Source organism: Euprymna scolopes, chromosome 24 (assembly GCF_053919585.1).
Source record: "Euprymna scolopes isolate OS-2025 chromosome 24, ASM5391958v1, whole genome shotgun sequence".
In the NCBI taxonomy this organism is placed as follows: Eukaryota; Metazoa; Mollusca; class Cephalopoda; order Sepiida; family Sepiolidae; genus Euprymna; species Euprymna scolopes.
In genome coordinates, this window is record NC_136505.1 from 20,047,174 (window position 1) to 20,069,747 (window position 22,574).

The window sequence follows — 22,574 nt, forward strand, 5'->3', positions numbered from 1 at the left end:
CAAAGACAGTTAAATATTCTGCCCATGCAAGATGCTGACTTTGTGTACATACTAGCTTCGAGGAAAAATTATATATATATATATATATATATATATATATATAATATATATATATATATATAATATTTAAATGAAAAATATTGTCGTGTTGTTAATACTCTGACTTCTTCTTTGATTTATTTCGTTCTTTACATATACCTTCTTTTTTTTCGCAAGTGAGTCACCAGAGGCGACACCGATCCGTAATCCCCTTTGTAAAAACACACAACTTGGGAGGAAGCATAATCTAGTCGGGGAAAACGTTTGGGCACCATCAGGTTCTTTGATTATGGATAAGAATTCGAATACGCTACATAAACCAATGATGGAGATATCAGGCGGGACACAAGAGAAATGTACGAACATGAAGCCAACAGTAACCGGTTGCTGATCTGGAATACTGATCTACATATTGCATATATTCTATGACAGGTACTCGTGTTTCGAATGAGAGACTGTATTATTTTATTCGATGTGTGGCGTTCGTTACTGATGCTCGTAGACTGATTCCGTAACTATTTCGTTAAACTGTGGGTAAGATTGTTATTAGGTTATCAATTGTTTTTCACCTATAAGCTGTTTATTTCTCAGTTAAATACAGACAATGAATTTATATAGTATAATATAATATGATCCATATATATATATATATATATATATATATATATATATATATCGGACATCTTACTAGTTTAGTTCTGCAGAATTTGATTTTGTTTAAGACCTAGCTTTTTTACAAGGTGCTTTCAATAAGTTTCCAGACATTTTTTTGTGTGAACATGTTTATTTGTAGTACACACATGAAACTAGCCCCCCTCGAAGTAATCTCCTACGGCTGCAATGCACTTGTTGTTACGTTCCAACAACTTCCGGAAGACGTCATGGAAATCCTCTTGTGTGAGCGTATCGATGACCCTCGTCGCAGCCCCTTAAATCTTCTTACTTGTCTCATAAAGACAGCCTTAAATATTTCCATTGAGCTTGGGGAATAACCAAAAGTCACTGGGAGCAAAATCTGAACAATAGGGAGGGTGAGAAACTGCTTTGATGCCTATCTTATAAAATAGTTCGCGACAAGGATGGAATTGTGAACTGATGCATTGTCCTAGTGAATATACCACTGACCCGATTTGAAGAGTGCTTCCCTCTTCCGACGGAATCCCTGCATGAACTCCCTCAACCTCAAACAACCTCAAACCTCAACATAGTATTCCTTGCTGTCAACAAGTGGGAACCTTATTCATGTAGATCATGCCCGTGTTCTCAAAATCAAAAAAGATATAATCATAAGTTTCTGCGTCGATTTGCTCTGTCTTGCCTTATGTTAAGATCTGGAAGGGTAAGAATAGTCCTACTGGAAACTCTGTCTTTTGGTCTCTGGATCATAACAGTTGATCCAGCTGTCATTGCATGTCACAAGAGCATCATCTACAGAATCTGAATTGATCAGCTCGACCAGCTCCCTGGTGTCATGGTAACGTCTTTCTTTCTAATCTTCTCTGATCACCCTTGGGACAAACAGCGCACAAATCTTCCGCATTTTCAGTTCCTCGCGAATAATTGTGTGTACAGTTTCCACACTGACATTAAACTGTGCATTTGTTGCTTCTATAAACACGACGGTCCTTATCGATGAAATTATTCATTTTGGCCAATCAACTCTTGTTTTCTGACATCCTTACTCCTTCACACCTCTCCACATTTCTTACAAACCTTCTGTTTACGCTTAATCTCTTATGCCACTTAAAAAAAGAAAAAAAAAACTAATGCTCGATTCATGCAAGATAGCCTAAAAGCCATCTGAAACATTCCATACGTTTTTGTGTCATTTTCTCAAGTTTAAAACAGAATTTTATTGCATATGGTTCTTCTAACGTGTCTTTACGTCCAGATTGCATTTTTTAAATTCACCAGCTTTGACAATTAGGCTTTAGTATAGTGTATTCATACTTCTACTGTAGCTGTTCATTTGAACCTGATATCATAAAAATAAGTAAGTCATCTCATAAGATATATAGCAATAACATACAATTTTCAATAGTCTACGACAATGTTAAATACATGTTCAAACAGCTTGGAAACTTATATAAGGCGGGTTTGTACTTAGCGGAAGTGCAAGTGCTCATTATGTTGCATAAGATAAGGACACCTCTTTAAAAATAACCGGATATTCTTCATAAAAAAATTTATCTTATAGAGCAGAACACATTATTTTATATACACTCACTCATATCGTGTATTCCTAACATTAACTCAAGAACAAAGACTAACACGTCCTTATTATCTGATGAAATGTATCCAATAACAACAGATCCAAAAATAATCATAAAAGCTCGGATTACAGTTTTTAAATTGTGATTCATCGCAATATGCTTTGAAGATGAGATTCATCTCGAAATATTAATAACAAAATTTGAATTATTGTTATTGTACATTTTTCGTTTGTTACAAAATAAAATATATATTAGTACTTACTAACATTCCAGTTATTTAAATTTAATTTACTTCTGCGTTTGTGAAAAAATAAATATACTCATAACTTGACATTTAAATTATTTGCATTCAATTTATTTCTTCATTTGTCAAAAATGTCTAAAAGAAGTTATAATTTACTAAAAACATAAACAGGCTATAAAGCGTGCGTCTATAGATATACATATACATTATATAAAATTATTTTCTGTATTTAATTCAGAAATAAACAGCTCTTAGGTGGAAAATTATTGAGAATCTATTAACAATATATTTAGCAACTGTTTTACTGAGCAAGGTTAAAAATTATAATAATATAATATAGTAACTCCTATGGTAATCTTTAACGAACCGTCAAATAAAACGAAAAAAAAATCTTCTATAAGCTACAAAATATTTATTTATTTGAATGATTTACACCATTAGGTATAGGTTGCCAATGAATTTAAACAGGAAGTAAAACAATAAGAGAGATGAAGCTAAACTGCTGAATATATCTTCTAATGGAGATAGCCTTGCTCGGATGTCAAAGTTACAATGACAGCAGAGAGAATGGCACCGCTATTCCTTGTGGGTGCTGAAGATATGGGGGCTGTTCGAAATAATACGCCCCGAAAGCTGATTGTGTGACTAAACCACTATGCTACGGCTGCATTCCGCAAATGGAAAAAACTGTCAATGTTTATAACCGCTACAAAATCGTAATTTTGCCCAGCATTTTGGCAAACAGTACTTAATTATGAAAAAAAGTTATTATAAGATTGCCTATTTTATTCGTCTGAACAATTATTGCGTTTTCTGATATCGAACCGTGACCAACCACTGATTTGTCGAGACAGACGCTTGTTACAAAAAAAAAAAAAAAAAGAATGAAAAAGACAAAAATAGCAAGATAATAACAAAGCCAGTGAGTGACAGTTTTCAATCAAACGCCGGAACTCTAGCGATATGTAATACGATATTGTAACTATATTTGATTCTGTCAGAGAAATCAAAATCTCTGTCGATATCATATGACCTTCATCAGATGACTTTCTAGTTATGTTGACTCTCGCCAATCTTTACTTGATCTTTGATAACTGACTACGATTTCAATTGTATAGCAGTACAAGATATTACACATAGAAATGAATCTCCCCCCCCCAAAAAAAAAGACAGCTAATAATCTTTTGAGTGGATTAAACCTGTAGATTTACGATTATGTAAAGTAAATTTCTATTTGCTTTTCTTATGTAAAGGCCGTTTTAAAATAGGACCAGTGGAGATTCCACAGGAGACTCATTCATATGTAATACATTGATGCTGGCATTCTGTAGATGTTCAGTGTAAATGGAGATGCTCTGATATTATTGTAGCTCTTTTGTAAACCCTGCAAAAGTTTTTATCCAAGTTAGCTGGGACGCCTGTCACAGCCCAGTCGTAAATTACGCTTAAATATGATATTTGAATTCTTGAAGATTTCATATATATTATTATAGAGTTAATGTTCTATCAATTTTTATATATTATAAAGTTGCGATTTTAAAAATAATCAAATATATCTATATGACTTGGGTGCTTCATCTTGAATCGAAACCGAAACCCAAACTTATAACACACACACACACACACACACACACACACACACACACACACACATATATATATATATATATAAATATATAACTTGACTTTCTTCAGCTATAATTGAAACCAAAACCAAAACTTATGAACGATTCTTGGTTAAAATTATTTATTACAAGAAAAAGTTCATAACAATTAAACGACAGTCACTCGGATGTAAGTGTGAAGCACAAAATAAATAACATACACGCTATCCTATTAATATATAGATAATTACACGTAAATAGGTACGTCCCCATAACACTCCCTACGAATCCTTTTACTCCGCAAGGGGTACTTAATATGTTTTTCTCTTTGGATCAATGGTTAAAGGATCCGTGAATTTGTTTTTCCTTCCCAATAAGCGTCACGGAGCTGCTTGGGCGTGGTTCGGTATCGAAAGTGTCGTATATGATTTCAATGCTATTTTATAATTCGTGTAGTGTATAGTTAGGATCATCCAACAGGCGCTTTATTATCTTATTGAGGTGTGTGTTAAGTATGTATTCAGGGCCTATACAATATTTTCAAGTTTTTTTTTTTTATTATTCCCACTTCACAAAAAGACATTATTTTCAGAAGTCTTGCAGAAAACATTTTTTTCTCCTGGAACGTAATGTTTCTTTGATACAATAGAAGTCTTCCTTTTTGCTTATGTAACAGTTTATATTTTTTATTCTTATTTTTTATTTTTAGACAGGCTTTATCTTCCACTGGAACATAGTCCCCGCTGGGGATAATACTGATGGTGTCTTATGATTAGATGTGATCCTATAAACTTGTAAAAACTGCTGTAATGCTACATGCTTTTTTAAGGGCTCATTTTAAGCTGTCGAAGAAACGATCAACCATCATGAATCGCACTGGGGAGTCATGACATGATTAATTTGAAATGTCTCACATAACTCCTTAAAGTCTGTATACCTAAATTGTATCCCATTGTCACTTTCTTAGCAGTCAACAACTTTAACCGGATAAATTGTTCATGGAGAAATTAATAACTACCTCTGTATCATATCTGGCAAATTTCCGTAGCTGTCCACGACAATTATAATGATTATGAATTCTAGACCATGGTTGATCTGTTATTTGGCAACGGTTTAAACGTGATTAGGTAACCTTGCAGTCAGAACACAACCCTTTCATTATTCAACCATGTTTTTTGATGTCATTATCTAATTAGGTCTATATATGTAACTACGCATGAGGTTTAATTCTATTCATTCCAGAGCGAGCCATATGAAAGCTTTTCGTTATTATTTTTTTAACGTTTTTGATATGTCGATCCTCTCTCTGTTTGGAAGGATCTCATAGACATAGAAAAACGGGTCTTTATTTGCGATTTAATGTTTTGTAGCATTAATAAATTCATCGTGTTGTGCTTCGCATTTAATTTCATGTAAAGTGACTGGAAGGTTTCTGATGCATGCCATCGCGAAATCAAGTATTCATAATTCCGTGGAAAATGCCTTTTTCGAATTTGAATAACTCGTTATGGATGTTAACAGAAATAATCGTCTAGCTATTTTCATCGACTGAAATTATAACTGTTGGAGACGCCCCTCCATGGGATTAATTAATCTCATGACGTACCTTCCAGTATCGAGTACTGGTGCACAGGGACAGAGATTGGTATGTGCCTAGCAGGTCGGGTGCGCACGCCCCACCGCTGAGGAATGGTATTGCTGCACTCGCTTTGCCTGTAATCTATGTGAATACATGTTCGTTTCCTAAAAATCTTGGGTTCCTTTTGTTTATAATCATTTAACCCTATAACAACTGGCGACAACGGATTCGACTTTCACACGGATTTACTCCACAAAAATTTCTAATTGACTTCAAAAGAACTTCGGATTTACAAGCTAAGAAGTCGGCTGGCAATTACGTTCTAAAAACAAAATTCTAAAAACCAAAAAAAAAAAAAAAAAAAAAAGAAAACGAACACAAGGAAAAGTTATCGACGCAATTGTAAGTAATCTTTTTGTCTACATATTTAACTTGAAAAGAACTGTGCTTAACGCATTTGGTTAACGCCGTAAAAGTCAGTTTGGTTGCTTATTGAAAGAAGAAGGAAAAATATTGACCCAATTTAATCGGGAGGACAATTCTAGTCGACTGTTTTTTCGTATGCAAATGTGAACATTTTTCAAATGAAGGGAAAAGTTCTTCTTTACCTTTGTTTTTGCTGCTAACTTTATACAATATTTTAACGAGACAGAAATGTTTTTTCTTTTTTCGTTTTACTTGGACTAAAAAGAAATACTACTTTTTCATTGAGTGGAATTTTAATAAATATTATATTCTTAACTGTCGATTCTAAATTGAACATTATTTTTGACGCGTCGGGACAACTCACCCCACTCCCCAAACACCAACAGCTATTTTAGTTAACTGTCAGACAATTCCACAATTCTTTTTATCCTTTTGCAACTGTATTGTATCACAGTACATTTTTTTGTTTTTGGTTAGTAAGTAAAAAAAAATGTTTGTCCACCCTCATATTGATTTATCTCTAAGGTTTTGACCAGGAAGAAAGGGATATATTGCTCTCTCCTCATACGCACACACTCAAAGGAAGGATATTTTCTTTCTTTTTTTTAATTATTTTATCTTTCTTCCCCAGTCAAAAACGGAAATATTTTTTCTCGTGCGCTTGGAAAAGCCATTACAAGATAAAGGAGGTTCAAACAGTATTAATACAGCTAATCAAGGTTCAGATGGACCAGCAGCAAAAGGCCGAGGAAAATTTAAAAGAACGTGATAAACATCTCCAGTTACAATATCCAGAGAGGCAACAAGCGTTGGAGGAGAGAATGCTACTTCAACAACAGAAACAAGAAGAACTATTGTTAAAAAATATTCGATAGAACGGAACACAGGAGCGACAGTTTTGCTTTTTCCCAACGTACAATATGGAACGCTATAGAAACATTCAACTAATAACGGGAGGTGGATAGGACGCTTGACGCTTTCTATCGGAGATATGAGGATCTATTCGCTATGGATTGTCAAGAGGGGAGCAACGCTAAGAAAGTTCGCCTACTTTTTAGGAAATTAAAGACCACAGAACATAGCAAGTTTGTGGATTATATTCTCCCCAGGAAGACGAGTGAATTGGAATTTTCTGAAACTGTCAAACTTTTATCCGAACTATTCAGCTCGAATTCTACGCTCTTTCATAGAAGATGGAAGTGCTTGAACCTGCAAAAAGCGACGGCGACGATTACCTAACCTCCGCGTCTGTGTTAAATAAACACTGCGATGATTTCCGTCTATCTGACTTATCGGCAGATGACTTCAAGTTTTTAATTTTTGCGCAGGGTGTAGTCTCATCTAAAAACGCTGAGATTAGACAACGTGTTCTCTCTAGACTTGAGAGCGAACAGGGCATCACCCTCCAGAAATTGGCCAAGGATTGTCACCGGGTAGTCTGCACAAGGAACAACTCGAGACACGTCGAGTAGTCCGGCGCAACATTCATTAGAAGGACGACCTTCAGACCGAAGAAATACTCACCCCAAAAAAGCAAAGCTGGAAGAAAGAAAACTCAGGCTGCACCTAATAAGTACCACTCAGTTACAAGATCCAGATCCCCTACAAGCCCGTGTTATCGCTGTGGCGGGAAACATTGGTCGAGTCAGTGTTTTTACAAAGATAAGTACTGTAACGAATTTGGCAGGAAGGGCCACAAAGCGACCCAGTGCAGGAAGAACAAGGCCAAGAACAGCGTCCGAAAGACTAGATCCGACTTGGATTCGGATAACAACCGGCGCAAATATGTCACAGTTTACATCGCAAATAAAACTGTGCATCTAAAATTGGATTCCGGATTAGACCTGTCCATTATTAACCTTAAGTCATGGAAAAGGCTAAAGAAACCAACCATGCGGAAGACGAACAAAACTCGAAGTGGAATTTGAGGGAGAGCTCACACTCCCGGTGACCTTAAATGGTGTTACTAAAAAAGTGAAAGTGTATGTACATAGGACATCCGAAAACCTCTTTGGTACTGATTGGATAGAGCGATTCAAATTGTGAGACTAACCTATGAATAAATTCTGTCATAGGGTAGAAAACTCATCTACGGGAGCGCAACAGGCGAGTTAAAAAGGAATTTCCAGGAGTATTCTCACCATGACTAGGAAAATGTACAAAGGCTATAGCAAGATTCGAACTAAAAGAAAACACTCTACCCGTTTTCAAAAAGAAACGAAATGTCCGATTGGCAGCAACAGAGAAAATCGACAAGGAATTGGATCCGCTAGAAGAGGCCAGAATACTATCGAAAATAAGCAGCAGTGATTCGGACAGCCTCTACCGTATATGTGACCAAGAAAACAAACCAGATCCGTGTATGTGCGGATTTCTCTACGGGTCTGAACGCAGCCCTCAAAGATTACCACTATCAACTCCCCACACCAGAGGAGATATTAAACAAATTAAACGGTGGTGAATTATTTTTAAGGTGGATTTGAACGACGCATATTTGAAGATCCCCGTCGAGGCGGAATGTTCAAAACTCCTCTGTATAAATACACACAGGGGTCTCTACAAGTTTGAAAGGTTAGCTTTCGAAGTCAAGGTCGTAAAGATGGTAAACAGGGCGGCAGCCATACAAAACATACTGGCTCCCAATAACGTGCAACCACTACAAAGCTTTCTGAGCCTGGCTAATTTCTACCAAGTCTTCATCAAGAATATGCATGATTTGCGCGCCCCACTAAATGAACTGCTGAAGAAAGAGAAAACCTGGGACTGGACACCAGAAAGCCAGAAGGCGTTTGAGAAGATGAAAGAGACATTAAATTCAGATCTTTTTTGACACACTATGATCCAAGGTTAAGAATAATAGTAGCGTGTGACGCAAGCTCATTTGGTGTGGGAGCTTGCATACTTCGTATAATGTCTGACGGTACCAGGAAACCGATCTCACATGCATCTAGAACGCTAAAAAAAGCCAAAAGACAGTATTTTCAAATTAAAAAATAAGCCTTGAGTATTATATTTGCTGTGACAAGTTTCATGGATATTTACACCGCAGAAAATTTACATTGCAGACGGATCATAAGCCGTTACTCACGATTTTTTGTTCTAAAAAAGGCTTCCCGACATATACGGCTAATAGCCTGTTGAGATGGAGTACATTATTACTGAATTATGATTTCACTCTGGAGTACTTGTCTTCAAAACAAATTTGCCATGCAGATAGCCTATCTCGGCTGATACCATTGAAAAGGGATCCGTTTGAAGATTCCATCATTGCCACTCTTCAGACGGACGGGGAAATAAAAACGATGATGGGCAACACAATCAGAGAACTCCCGGTATCTCTACCAGGGATTAAAAGGGAAGCAGACAAGAATGACTTCACTTGTGACATAAAATATTAAGATCGCTACAAAGGGCGATGGTCCGGAGTATTTTCGCTTTGCGATGAGGTTTTACTATATGGCAAAAGAGTGGTGATTCCCAAATGTCCCCAAAAACGAATTCTGCGGGATTTTCACACAGGACATCCTGGAAAAAATCGTATGAAGAGTTTGATGAGGAGCTATGTCTACTGGCCTTATATGGACAAGGACATCAATGAGAGGATATACTCGTGGACAGGCTGTGCCCTTACGGCTAAATCATCACCGACTACACTTTGGCCGAAGACTGAGCAGCCATGGTCTATGGTGCACATCGATTTTACAGGTCCGTTCGAGGACAATTATTACTTAATCGTAGTCGATATTTTCACCAAGTGGCCTGAGGTATTGAGGTTCAGAAGACCGACAACTGGAACGACTATAAATTTCTTAAATGAACTGTTCGTACATTTCGGTGTAGTCGATTGCATCGTAACTGATAATGGAACCCAGTTTACGTCTGCTGAGTTCAAAAGTTTCTGTGATATGTTTCAAATTAATCATATCAGCACTCCCCAATGCCATCCAAGGCCGAATGGGCAAGCGGAATGCTTTGTGGATACTCTTTAAAGAACACTGAAAAGGCTCAAGGGACCCCAACAGATGAAGCACTTCAACAACTTATGCGCGTCTATAGGATTACACCCAACCCGAACACACCAACAGCAGTCTCACGATGTTTGCGCGAAAAGTGAGATCCGTTTTTGACAAGCTCTTACCAAATCAGTCAAGTTCACTAGTGACCACTTATGTAGCCAGTAAACGTTTTAGATCAGGTGAAAGAGTGCTTTTCAAAAGTTATAAAAACAATACATCATTATGGAGGTGGGTACAATTAACAAGTTATAACAATTATATCATCCAAGGACCAACATATACCCAGAAACGTCACCAGAACCAACTTAGAATATCTCGATCAGTTGAAACCAGCGACAGTCCACGATTGGAAGATGAGCCGATTAGACACTGTCTTCGAAACTTTTGATCTTGAACCTCCTCAACCGACACCTGAACTACGACGGTCGTTCCGTAAGAAAAAGTTTACCGAGTCATTGATGGTAAACCCTAAAAGGAAGAGACACTGACAGCTTTTATGAACAAAAAAGCTTGGGAGGGGGTGTTGGATACGCCCCTTCATGAGATTAATGGACTATCTCATGACACCACTTCCTCTGGTGACGTACCTTCCGGTATCGAGTACCGGTGCCCGGAGTCAGAGATTAGCACGCGACCAACAGGTCGGGTGCAGACGCCCCATCGTTGAGGAATAGTATTGCTCAACTCGATTTGCCTGTAATCTATATGAATACATGTTCGTTTTCTAAATATCCTGTGTTCTTTGCGTTTATTACCATTTAACTCCATAACCATAACATTATGCTATTCATAATGAGGTCCGCTTAAAAGTATTATCACCCTCGCACATAAAAGACGCTTTTCTTAAATACATCAATGTGATGTTCAATATTAGAAGTCGTGTTAATCTAAAAGTTACTGTTCAGAGGAGAGTATGCACAACAAAAGTTACGCAAATCACGTAATTCATTTTCTTCTTTCTCGTCTTCTCTAACCGACGAGATTTGAACAAGAGAAAACGTGTCACGATATGGAAAGCGCGACTGTTTTAGAGAAGACTAATAAACCATCTATATTTCTCTCTATCACGTACAGACGCGCCTATTATAAAACTTGTTATGAACTAATCAAAAATATGTCGCTGCGAGCAGAGCAGTCGGTTTTCCCAGTCACGGCGAGGAGACAACGACGACAAGATCAACTCGTGTACGTTTGGACTTCATACGCTCATCAATAAAAGAGTACAAACATATGACTAATACTGACTAGACATAGCGCCTCTTTAATTCTGTTATCTAATATGTATCAACGTAATAATAGCGTACGTTTTCTCATATGTGGGGAACATTATTACGAGATTGCTTCCTGTAAGATATAACATACAGTATACTATACGTTTACACATCGGTTCCCGTTGAATCATCGAATTTGTGTGATATTGAGCCTAGCAAGTATTAAAATGGGTAACTAGTTGGGAATACTAGGCGCTGTATGTGCTCTATGCTTATCTCGGCATTGTTTCCAGTTGCCCTGGATTTCTCTTTGCCGCTGGAATCAAGCAGTGCTGATTCAAGGAGGTATGGTTAGAGATACAGCAACCCTTACTTCACAATTATAGGTGCAATAACTCTTAAAGTGGATATCTATTTTCTGACAAGGCTGAACCGAGGCTATTGTGACATGGCAGTTTTAAAATGTACTGTCAACAAACACTTGTCAAAAGCCGGTTTCATAATTAATAAAATGTTGTACATTAATTTTTACAATTCTCTCATAATCTACCTCTATCTTGCAACTGGTCTACATATCTATAAAAGTAAGAAGATGTGTGAGAACATTTTTCAACCTATATGAAACTTAATATCTAAGGTATTCAGATGCAGAACTGTTTAATCGATTTTCATCAGGAAAACTGGCGGCAACGTGGAGGGGGTCATCGGGTTTTTATCTGTTTTTCAACTGTTCTACGGATGCGCATGCGTGAATCGTTCACATGACAGATTAGTTATATTAAGAATAGGTAGTTTGCAAACACTTTTAAAGATCATGTCAAGCTGGCCTGTTGGTTATCTTACTTGATTCACTGTCTTTAGGTTTTGGTTATGATCTCAGCTCGAGTAGTTTTTTACTTACAAAAGTGATCTGTTTAGAAAAACAAAATACTTGCGTGCACATGCCTCACTTTTCTGTTTTTTTTTTGTTTGTTTACGTTTGTTTAAAGGGGTTTAGCGTTATGTTTAATACCTACGGTATTTCTGTTTATAATAAACAAGAATAACATATATTAGTTAGACGAATTTTACGACTGGACAACGCCGGCAGCCTGCTAGTAATCTATAAATCACATAAACCTTCACCATCTGCAATGAATATTCTTAGCTCCTATTCCTTTATTTAATTTCGACAACTCATCACACTGCATACACGTGCTTGTAAGACTCTTTATGTTATAACGTTCTGCTAGTAATTAATCGCAGAAGTTCCTGAAATCTATTCAATCTACTCCTAATTCTTGCAATTATACTGATATTCTTTGCGCTTCGATTGTATGACATGTAAGTAATTTTTTTTTTCACAGTGATCACCATTTATCAAGGTCCGGAAGCCACTCAGGGATAAGGGTTATTGCAAGTACATTACGTTAGTGTGGAGATTTGATGAAGTGTTTAATTAAGGGGGCGGTTCATTATGAATTTGTTAACATTGGACTTGAACACATCCAAGTTGTAGTCCGGTGGGAAGCAGGCAGACGGAACAGAGTTCCACAGGCGTGCAGTTCTAAGAAAGAAGCTTTGTTCATGGAATCTACGTTTTGATTTAGGCACAGATAAAGAGTGGGGGAAATTTTTCACAGTGGATTCGGCTAGACGGGTGTTTTTCGTGAAAGATTGGCAAGGGGGGGACCAGAGATTGGATTTCAGACGAGCACCTGCCATGGAAATAACGATAAAACAAGGATAGGCTCGCAACGTCTCTTCTGTGGGAGAGAGGTTGCAGGGTAGAGAAAAGGGCATCCCCCACTAAGCCATGAAGTCTATTTTGTACTCTGTCAAGGCAGGATATTTTCTGAACAACCTGCATATATTTGCCTTTCAAATATCCCTTTATCCACGCGTGCGTTCTCATCCGTCTCCATTGTCTTAGGTGCTGGATATGACCTTAAACACTATCAGATGGTGAGGCCCCAGCTTACGGGCTTTCGGGTGTGTGGAGCTACCCTTTAATAGCCGTTGCTCCCAGGTCGACTCTGACCGGAGTGGTAGTACCTGTTAGGGTCCCAACTATGGGTTAAATAGAAACTGACTTGAAAAAAAATATATTCTATTAAAAAAATGTCTTCAACATCACTGGATTCGGCATTAAATAAACTGAAAAGGGTTGATATGCCGTAAAACAAAAACAACCAACCAAACATCCATTATCTTACACTTCGTAATTTAACCGCACTTCATGTTAATGCTATATTTTAGTGTGTGTATACAGTCAGCAGTCAACACCAAACCTATTCAAGAGCTTAACCGGCTTCCTCCGAAGGAGGAAGTTCCATGGGAGTATGAAATTCACAAGCGGTCCCTAGTCGCGTGTATATCCCCGTTAGAAGAGATGGCGACGTTAGGTTTTTGCAACTTTTTTGCAGGGAGGTGTCGACGTTCTCCTACATACAACACTTCCCAAATTAGTCACCCATTTTAGTAATGACCAGGCTCAACGTTGCTTAACTTCGGTGATCTGACGGGAACCGGTGTGTCAACGTGATTATGCCGTATACGTATATATATTTTAGTGGTGAAATCTTATTCCTAATTGACTTTATTCGAGGCAAACTTTACTTATTAAAAAGTGCAATTTGAAATTGTTTCCATGAAAATTTAAATAAAATCTATATTTTTTCTGTTTAAAGTAATACTTATACACTCTGTTCAAAAACACGGTAGAAAATGGTACTTCAACTATATGCGGGTATATACTGATATTATATAAATTGCACCTCCGCATGTCGTATAAATCTTGATGCTTCTTCTCTTGTTTCCATGTTCTTAATTAAATAACAAATGTTTCTTAGTAATAATGATACACTCTGTTCATTGTTGTCTTCTCTTACACTCGCTTTATTATTGTTTAGTGGCATCTTATATTAAATATCTTGACGACATGATATTTAACGGCTACTTCAAAGGTATTCTTTTACATTCGATGAATGCAAATTATATTTGCGTCAAAGAAAGATGGATGATACTCGTTGAAATGCGATATAAACGAGATTGATAATTCATCACGTATATTCCTTAGACACAACTAATTCGAGAATAGAAACCGAATCATACAACATTCCTGACTCATTACTTAGACTTTGAATCACGCTCATACGAATATAAATATGAAAAACAAACATAACGGTAAATTTTTACGACGTGACCGAGCGTACTATAAACACCCCAATCTTCTCATGTTAAGAACGGCTTTCAGAATAAACACTCCTAACCTCGAAAGCCGTTTAAACATAGAGAGGTTGGTAAGTGTTTATTCCAAAAGCCGTTCTTAACATGAAGTGGTTGGGGTAGTTTATACTACGCTGAGGCATGTCGTAAAATAATACCAAAATAACACTCCTTTACCTATGAATGTAAGTTTGTGCATGTAAAAAAAGTATAACAGATTACATCTGCTAATGTTAACTGTTTTGTTTGCAATTTTTATCCCTTAGCAGTAAATATTGCTGGATAAAAATGAAATCGAATGTGTGCTACAGGTCAAAAGCTCCTATATATTAAATTTGTACTTTGTGGACCAAATATTCAGAAAGGAGTTTGATAGAGGTTTTTTGCACACACACTGACAAGTTCCCTTATATATATGAGTGTGCATATATATATATATATATATATATATATATATATATATATATATATATATGTGTGTGTGTGTGTGTGTGTGTGTGTGTGTGTGTGAGTGTGTGTGTGATATTCCCGTGTTCTGGAACATTTTCATCTCCAATTCAACGCAATTAGGCAGAATGAAGAAACTATGCATAAAAAGAATTAAACGTAATAGTAAAATGAAACCAGTCACCTCATAAGAACTGATAAAATAATTAATTAATTAATTAATTAATGTTCATTTTTCAAATGAACATGAATAAACATTCATGTAATCTCTCGCATATTTATAACAATATATTAAGAAGTTCTGTTTAACGTTTTCTAAATGGAAAAGTAGTCCTTTAATATCAATATGTGGTCGAGAAAAAACTAAATTTTATTAGTATACATCTGTGTGCGTATATATATATATATATATATATATATACACACACACACATACACACATACACATACCCCCATATATATATATATATATATATATATATATACATATATATATATATATATATATATATATAAAATGGCGAGGACGCATCAGACCGTCTGAAACGTACGTAAACGATTTCAATGACTTAAAAACATTATTACAATGATCCAAACATAATTCTAAATGAAAAACCAGGACACGGAATAATAAAATAATGTTCAAAAATACACATTGTTGGTGACTACTCCCTTATATATATATATATTTATATATATTAGGGTGCGGCAGAAGTATCTCCCACATTTTGACATGCGATCTTCCCAGTCACGTTGGTGCTGTTTCCGAGCAATCATTAATTGGTATGGATGGAACTGCATATCAGTGTATAGAATTCTTCTGAATGTTCGATCACACAATCCCAGTGCAAAATCATGATTGAAAGCTGAGCGTGTGGAAGACTAAATAACGGAAAGGCTTACAGCTTGAATACTGCCTGCCGTTAGAGCGCTCGAAACTTTCCAGGTGGATTTTTTTAAGTGCCCAACCTGTAGCTTAAAATTTGCAACCGATAATTGTGTTGATTTTCTATCTGCAAAAGTATCATGCCTCCTAACTTGTAATCAACTCGGAAAGTTCTCTGTGTTTACCATTCTTCAAGTTAGTTGCACGGTGTGCACAAGTGCTAACTATATTGTTTAATGAGGGTACCTATATAATAAATGGCAAGTTATAAGCTAAATGAAAACATGAAAAGCATTTGCATAATTTCAGTAGTAACATATACTTGAGACTTTAAAATGTGGAAGATATTTCCACTGCACCCTGTATATTATATTATATTTCTCAAGCATTTGAATGTGTGTAACATCGCCGACAAACAAAAAACAAAAAAAAAACCCGCACTTGTAATTTTTTTCAAAAACTGCAAATTTAAGCTAAATTTAATGTACCTGTTTAAAAAAACCTATACCTCATTTGATTCGCCTTTTTTTCCTCTATAATTTTATCTGTAAATATTTGACTTTTAATTGAAATATTCTAGTGTTCACATCATTTAAAAAAATAACTTCAAATTATGGAGGCAAAAAGAAAGTCGGCAGCAACAAACTCGCATAAAACCAGCTTGAATTATCGCCCCTAAATAAGTTTAAAATATCCACCAACAGGCAAAAAAGCATCTTTAATCATAATTGTTGTTGTTTCAGGTTATACAACGTAACATTAAGCCCATATGCCACGACTTCTTCTTAGTGATCGCCAGGAACTCATTAATAGCCGACGTTCTGGTTTATCCAATCGATAAATCGGCCTCAGGTTGAAATGTGATGAGAAAACGGCATGAAATATTGTGCAAAAGCACCAAAACACCAGCAGTGTTCCTGATACTCCTAAATCTGGTCGTGCAAGAGTTTATTCTAACAGGCAAGACAATACTATCAAGACCTATAGCCTAAAAAACAGATTTAAAACGGCTCCCCAAATCCAACAACAGTGCAATCTTATTAAAAAGTGCTCTCTTTCTACTGTCAAGAACAGAGTAAAGGAATTTAATTTGCGAGGATATGTTGCAAGACGTAAGCCGATGATTTCTGTAAAGAACAGAAAGCATTGTCTGGATTCATCAGGTGCAATGAAGATCATGATTCTATGGAGATATAGTTGAGTAGTAAAACATTCGACTACAGATCGAGTGGTTCCCTGTTCAACCCCAGGTGTACCTTACCATTTTATTTTATTTTTTCTTAATAATTAGTTCAATTTACCATAAAAGAAGGGGTACCATTTAAAATCGCCACACATCATTCCTACGCTTGCATATTTTAAAACTTAACATTAAACAGAAGTGATTTTCCCAAGGTATTCCTCGTCAAGCCGAAATATCAGCTGACGTGATATTGTAAACAAATACAGACGGAAATTAATGAACGACATGATGATTATTATTTTTTTTTTTTTGAATTAGCCCACGGGCAAATTATTCCTCGTAATATATAATAATCAATATAGGATTTATTCTATAATAATACATACGCAATTTGCATAAATTAAAATATTATGTTGAAACGTATTCTACGACCAAACAACAGCGGACATTGAGCTAGTATATTAGAACTGCACGCCTGTGGAACTCTGTTCCGTCTGCCTGCTTCCCTCCTGACTAAAACTTGGATGTCTTCAAGTCCAACGTAAACAAATCCTGATGAACCACCCCCTTAAGTAGACACGTTATATATCCACACTAACGTACTGTACTTACAATAATCCTTATCCCTGAGTGGCTTCCGGGCCTTGATAAGTGGTGACCACCTTGTATATATATATATATATATCTGTGTGTATGTGTGTGTGTTAACTGAAGTACCAGTGGACCCCAGGGTTTTCAAACCTCTCTTTTATATTCAAAGAATACATGTATATACATTAAATCGCAACAAGATAATTAAAAAGCGTAAACAAGCGCATTATTCAGGTTTATGAACGTAATATCAAAACGAAACCAGTTAGCTCGTTTGATATTTGAACACTGATCAGTGTTATAAAATATTTTTATTATAGCCGAACGGTTATCCACAGAACAAATTATCAAACGAAAATACTTCTTGAATCGTTTATAATGAGTATTAATATGTTGTTAAGCTAGTTTCAAAGCAGAAAGTTAAAATGTTGAAACATTTATTTAAAATGTTATTGCGAATGAAATCTCTCAAAAATATTAAAGAACGTGTGAAATCGATAAGGATGTCTGATTGAGAATGCTAATCCAAATTATACCATAAGTTTGGAATTTAGAACAACTCAAAAAATAAGATTAACTGTGATGCCGCAACAAATATACATGCAACTTTGATTTTACACCTTTGAATAAACAAACGTATTCAAAAATTGAAATTTCGAAGCTGTTTTAAGGATCTTTAAAATAAAAATTAAGAAAAAGATTTTCAATAAACAGACAAACTATTTTGGAAAACACATTTAGATGCAAACATTTTATTTTCTTTTTTAATTGAAATATTTCTTATTAATTTCGGATGAAATCATAAGAGCATGAAAATAATCTATTTTTATTCGCATGTAAAAAATGTGTCCGTCTTTTATGTAGTTGAATGATGCTGGTTTGTTGACACATGCGATTCTGTTTGGTTGGAACTTTTCAGCGATCTTTAATGGGCCTGTTTGCCGCATAGTTAAAAATTGAAAATTGCAAGCTCTTTTTAATATCTTTAAAATTAAAATTTAAAAACTTAGAATTAACAGACGCTTGGTTATATACAAAATAAAAAAAAACATACTTGGCCAAAAAGATAACCCTCTTACATAAAGTAATAAAATTATAAAGTGTTTTAAAGTTATAAAATAAAATTATAAAGTGTTGTTATTAAAAAGAATTATTCTATTTTTTATTAAAATTCTTAAAATATTTTGGCTCATTTTTAACCACCTCTATATCATAGTTGAATGCCTGTTAAAATGTTGACCGCTGTCGGATATTTTTATGGTCAAGGTAACGCATCAAACTTAAAGTAACGTATAGGGCTATGACAACAGCATATTCTTTTCCTTGTTTTGATTCTCACGTATATATCCATTAATATCTTATATGTTTTTATGTTGAGTGATGTGATCCTCGGTTGATTAATTGTGTCTAACTGTGTCCGATATATACTCGAAAGTGAAAACAACGAAAAGAATATGCTATTGTCATAGCCCTAGTAATGTATGATGATGATGATGATGATGATGATGATGATGATGGCTACAAAAATGACCAAATACGGATTATTTACGTGAGGACAATCGAAGTTATGACCAAGAGAATCAATTTTATATTTTATATGTTTTGACGTTCACTTGTTTTCGCATGCATATTTCTAAATTAAAATCAATATAAGTTAGACCATATAAAATATTTTATCAAAGTTTGGTGACGGTTGGTCAAGTGATGTAGACACTAGCTTGTATACAAATAAACAAGATTACTCGACCGAAAACATACGCTGTTTGGTGGACAAACGAGGATTGCGATGGGAGTTAGATACTTTCTCGAGCGGTTAGATGATCCATCCATTTTTTTTCAGCGACGTTAACAACAAATCTTCCATCACAGGTCCGAAGTGCAGGTCAGTCATAGTAAACTAAACACATTTTTAACCATATGATAGACCATTTTAAAGTACGAATAAAAAAGTAACATTTAAGTAGTAATGAATTACTTCCCAAACAAACTATAACCCTGCAACCTTTTTTTCCCACAGAAGAGACGTTGCAAACCTGTCTCTGCTCTAACACCCGGTACTTGTACTGTGCTGGTCACTGAAGTGTGGTGTCTGCACAGATGCTGCACTCAAATTAATTGCCCTTATTCAATGGAGGGGGAAACCCTTCTATACTAAGGCAATGTTATTTTTGCAGAATATCCCCTTTGAGGGGAGCTGATTATCTCCCACATTAAACCGACCTTGTGTCACATTTTGTTTCGTGGGAAACAAATAAATAACCAGTCTCTGCTCTATCATTATTTTCATGGCAAGTGCTCGACTGAACTCCAATCTATGGTTCGTCCTTGCCAAACTTTCGCAAATGCACTCGATTAGTTACAACCATTATATAAAATTTTCGCCCCACTCTCTAACTGTGCCTAAATCTAAACGCAGATTCCGTGGACTAATCTTCTTCCCCAAAACATGGTAGCCTTCATATTCAATGTTAAACAAGGTATGGTGATCACGCACCATAAATAATAAAATTCTACCCAATTTACACCATTAACAGTTACTACACTACGACCTTATATTCATTAATTCCTATCCTCGAGTATCATTCGGGCCTTGATAAGTGGTGGCTCCCTAGTAAAAAAAGGATATTATCAAAACGGGATTTTCTTAATTCATTTCAATTGAGACAAAGTGAAGATACGAATATTAGTTTAGTTTTAGATGAATATAAAGAAATGGCTTAAACTGCAGAGGAATAATCTAATCTGTAGTAAAATGGGGCCGAAACTGGGTGGTAATGTTCAATGTCGGCAAAATTAAGCTTATTTTCTTTAATAATGACAAGAAACCCTCTCAACTACTGATTGTCATGACTGATGATACACTGCCTTTAAGTACTTCACTCAAACTCACAGGTTTAACATTCACAGACAACATGAATTGGAACAAATACAATGAGGTAATCACCAAGGCTGGTACAAGAAAGGTGGACGCTCTCTACCGTGCTAGAAGGTTACTCGGACCTGAGAGTATCCTGCATCTCCACAAAGCAACTATTCGCCCATGCATGGAGTATTTTTGTCACATCTGGACTATCCTTGAGTAGCTTCCAGGCCTTGATAAGTGGTGATCACCGTGTAAAAAAAAAGCGCATTTGCCACTAGTCTTTCACTCATAGATAGGATTTAAAAAATATGCCAGCCTAATAGGCCCCGCACTGTCGGCCAAACGGTAACTTCTGTCCAATCACCGAAATTTGGCATGTATGTGCCTCTTTTACAAGTATTTTAACGGTAAGTGCTGGGACGAACGCAAAGCACTAGCACATCCACGAGGGAAATACACCCGACAAACTAGAAAAACAGCAAAATCGCACCCCTACACTATAAAGATTATGTACAGTAAAACCTTCTATTCAAGTAGCTTTTTTCCTCGAACTGGTACACTTTGGTATTCTCTCGTTAACCCCTGTGTCCTTTACTGTACGTACATGCAGAAGTTCAAGTGTAATGCGAACAGACATCTCGCTGCTCAACTCCCTACATAGTATCCCAGCAAGTCTGGTCCATATTAGTGGCCTCTTATGGCTTAGTGGGATTGTGCTTGTTAGGGATGAATAAAGATTAAAACTACTTTTAAAAATATGTATAAAAAGTGATCTATTTTAATGTTAACCATATTGTTTAATTGTGGGTTTGAGAGTAATGGTAACTAAACGATGTGTCCACCATCCCCAGCGTCCACAAATTTGGTTGTCGACACCAGATACATTTTAACGTTGTTCTCGAGATATAAATATAATATTAGTACATAGTGGTTTATCGTATGACATGCAAATACAACTCGATGACATGTAATTGCCAATGGATTGCTACGTGCAACGTTACCACTGAACGGAAGGAATTGATCAGAGTTCCTATTTGTTTCCCATATTCACTTCGGGAAGCCACATCGGAATCAAAATGTCCGTTCAGATCTAACTATCAGGATCATGACCCCCATTATAGTTGTTGGTATCTTGTTATAAACATTTGACGTAGATACGATGGCAAGAGTGCGCAAATCTAATCAAATGCTTATTCGCCAAACGTGATGCGTTTACAGGATGGGTCATGACTTATTTGCGACGAAAGGCGAAAGGCTCAGTAAATTTTTCCAACCATTTCTCCACGTGTTTTCATCCACATAATTTATCAATAAACCCACTTAATATCTTCAGACGCAACTGTTATGAATACAATAGCAAAGGAATAGCGTTACTCTGTCACAATTTTAGATATCGCTTAAAAACATGTCCACATCCACTCCTCTTTATTAAAGAGTAACGTGTATTTATTTGTAAATATATTTCCGTCTTGTAACACAATACATACACAATTTATTAAATAAAAGAAAAGAGAATCTAAATCTATTTTCCTAATAATTACAGTGTTTATTTTCGTTTATTTATTTTTATTTTCTATACCGATTAATACGTAGTTTTGCATTTAAAAACTGGCTAGTTTATTTTGTATTATTTAAACTATTAGGACTACTGTTCTCATGTTGAGGGTTATTCTCATAAGGTTACGACCGACGTAACCTTCAACCTCCTTCAGGTGTATATTATCGAACTCGAAACTCTTCCTGTCGAACTCGGGAAGCTTTCTGTCGAACTTAGAAATTTTCACGGAAGGACCCGTGGGCTACTGAATGGAGTACTTTGTAAAATTCAGTTGTAAGTTAGACTCATTTGGAAGTTGAAGATTCAGTCCTCAGTGCAGGATGACACTCAAAACATAATTGGTAATTACTTCTATCCAATCATGTCTGACGGACGAGAGGGTATGCCACCCGCAGGGATTAGATACAGGATTCCGTTTGAAATTCTGTGTAAATTCCTGAGTTCGACAGAAGAATGATTTCCGTGTTCGATGAGATACACATGGAAAATCTCGGAAGTTACATGGAC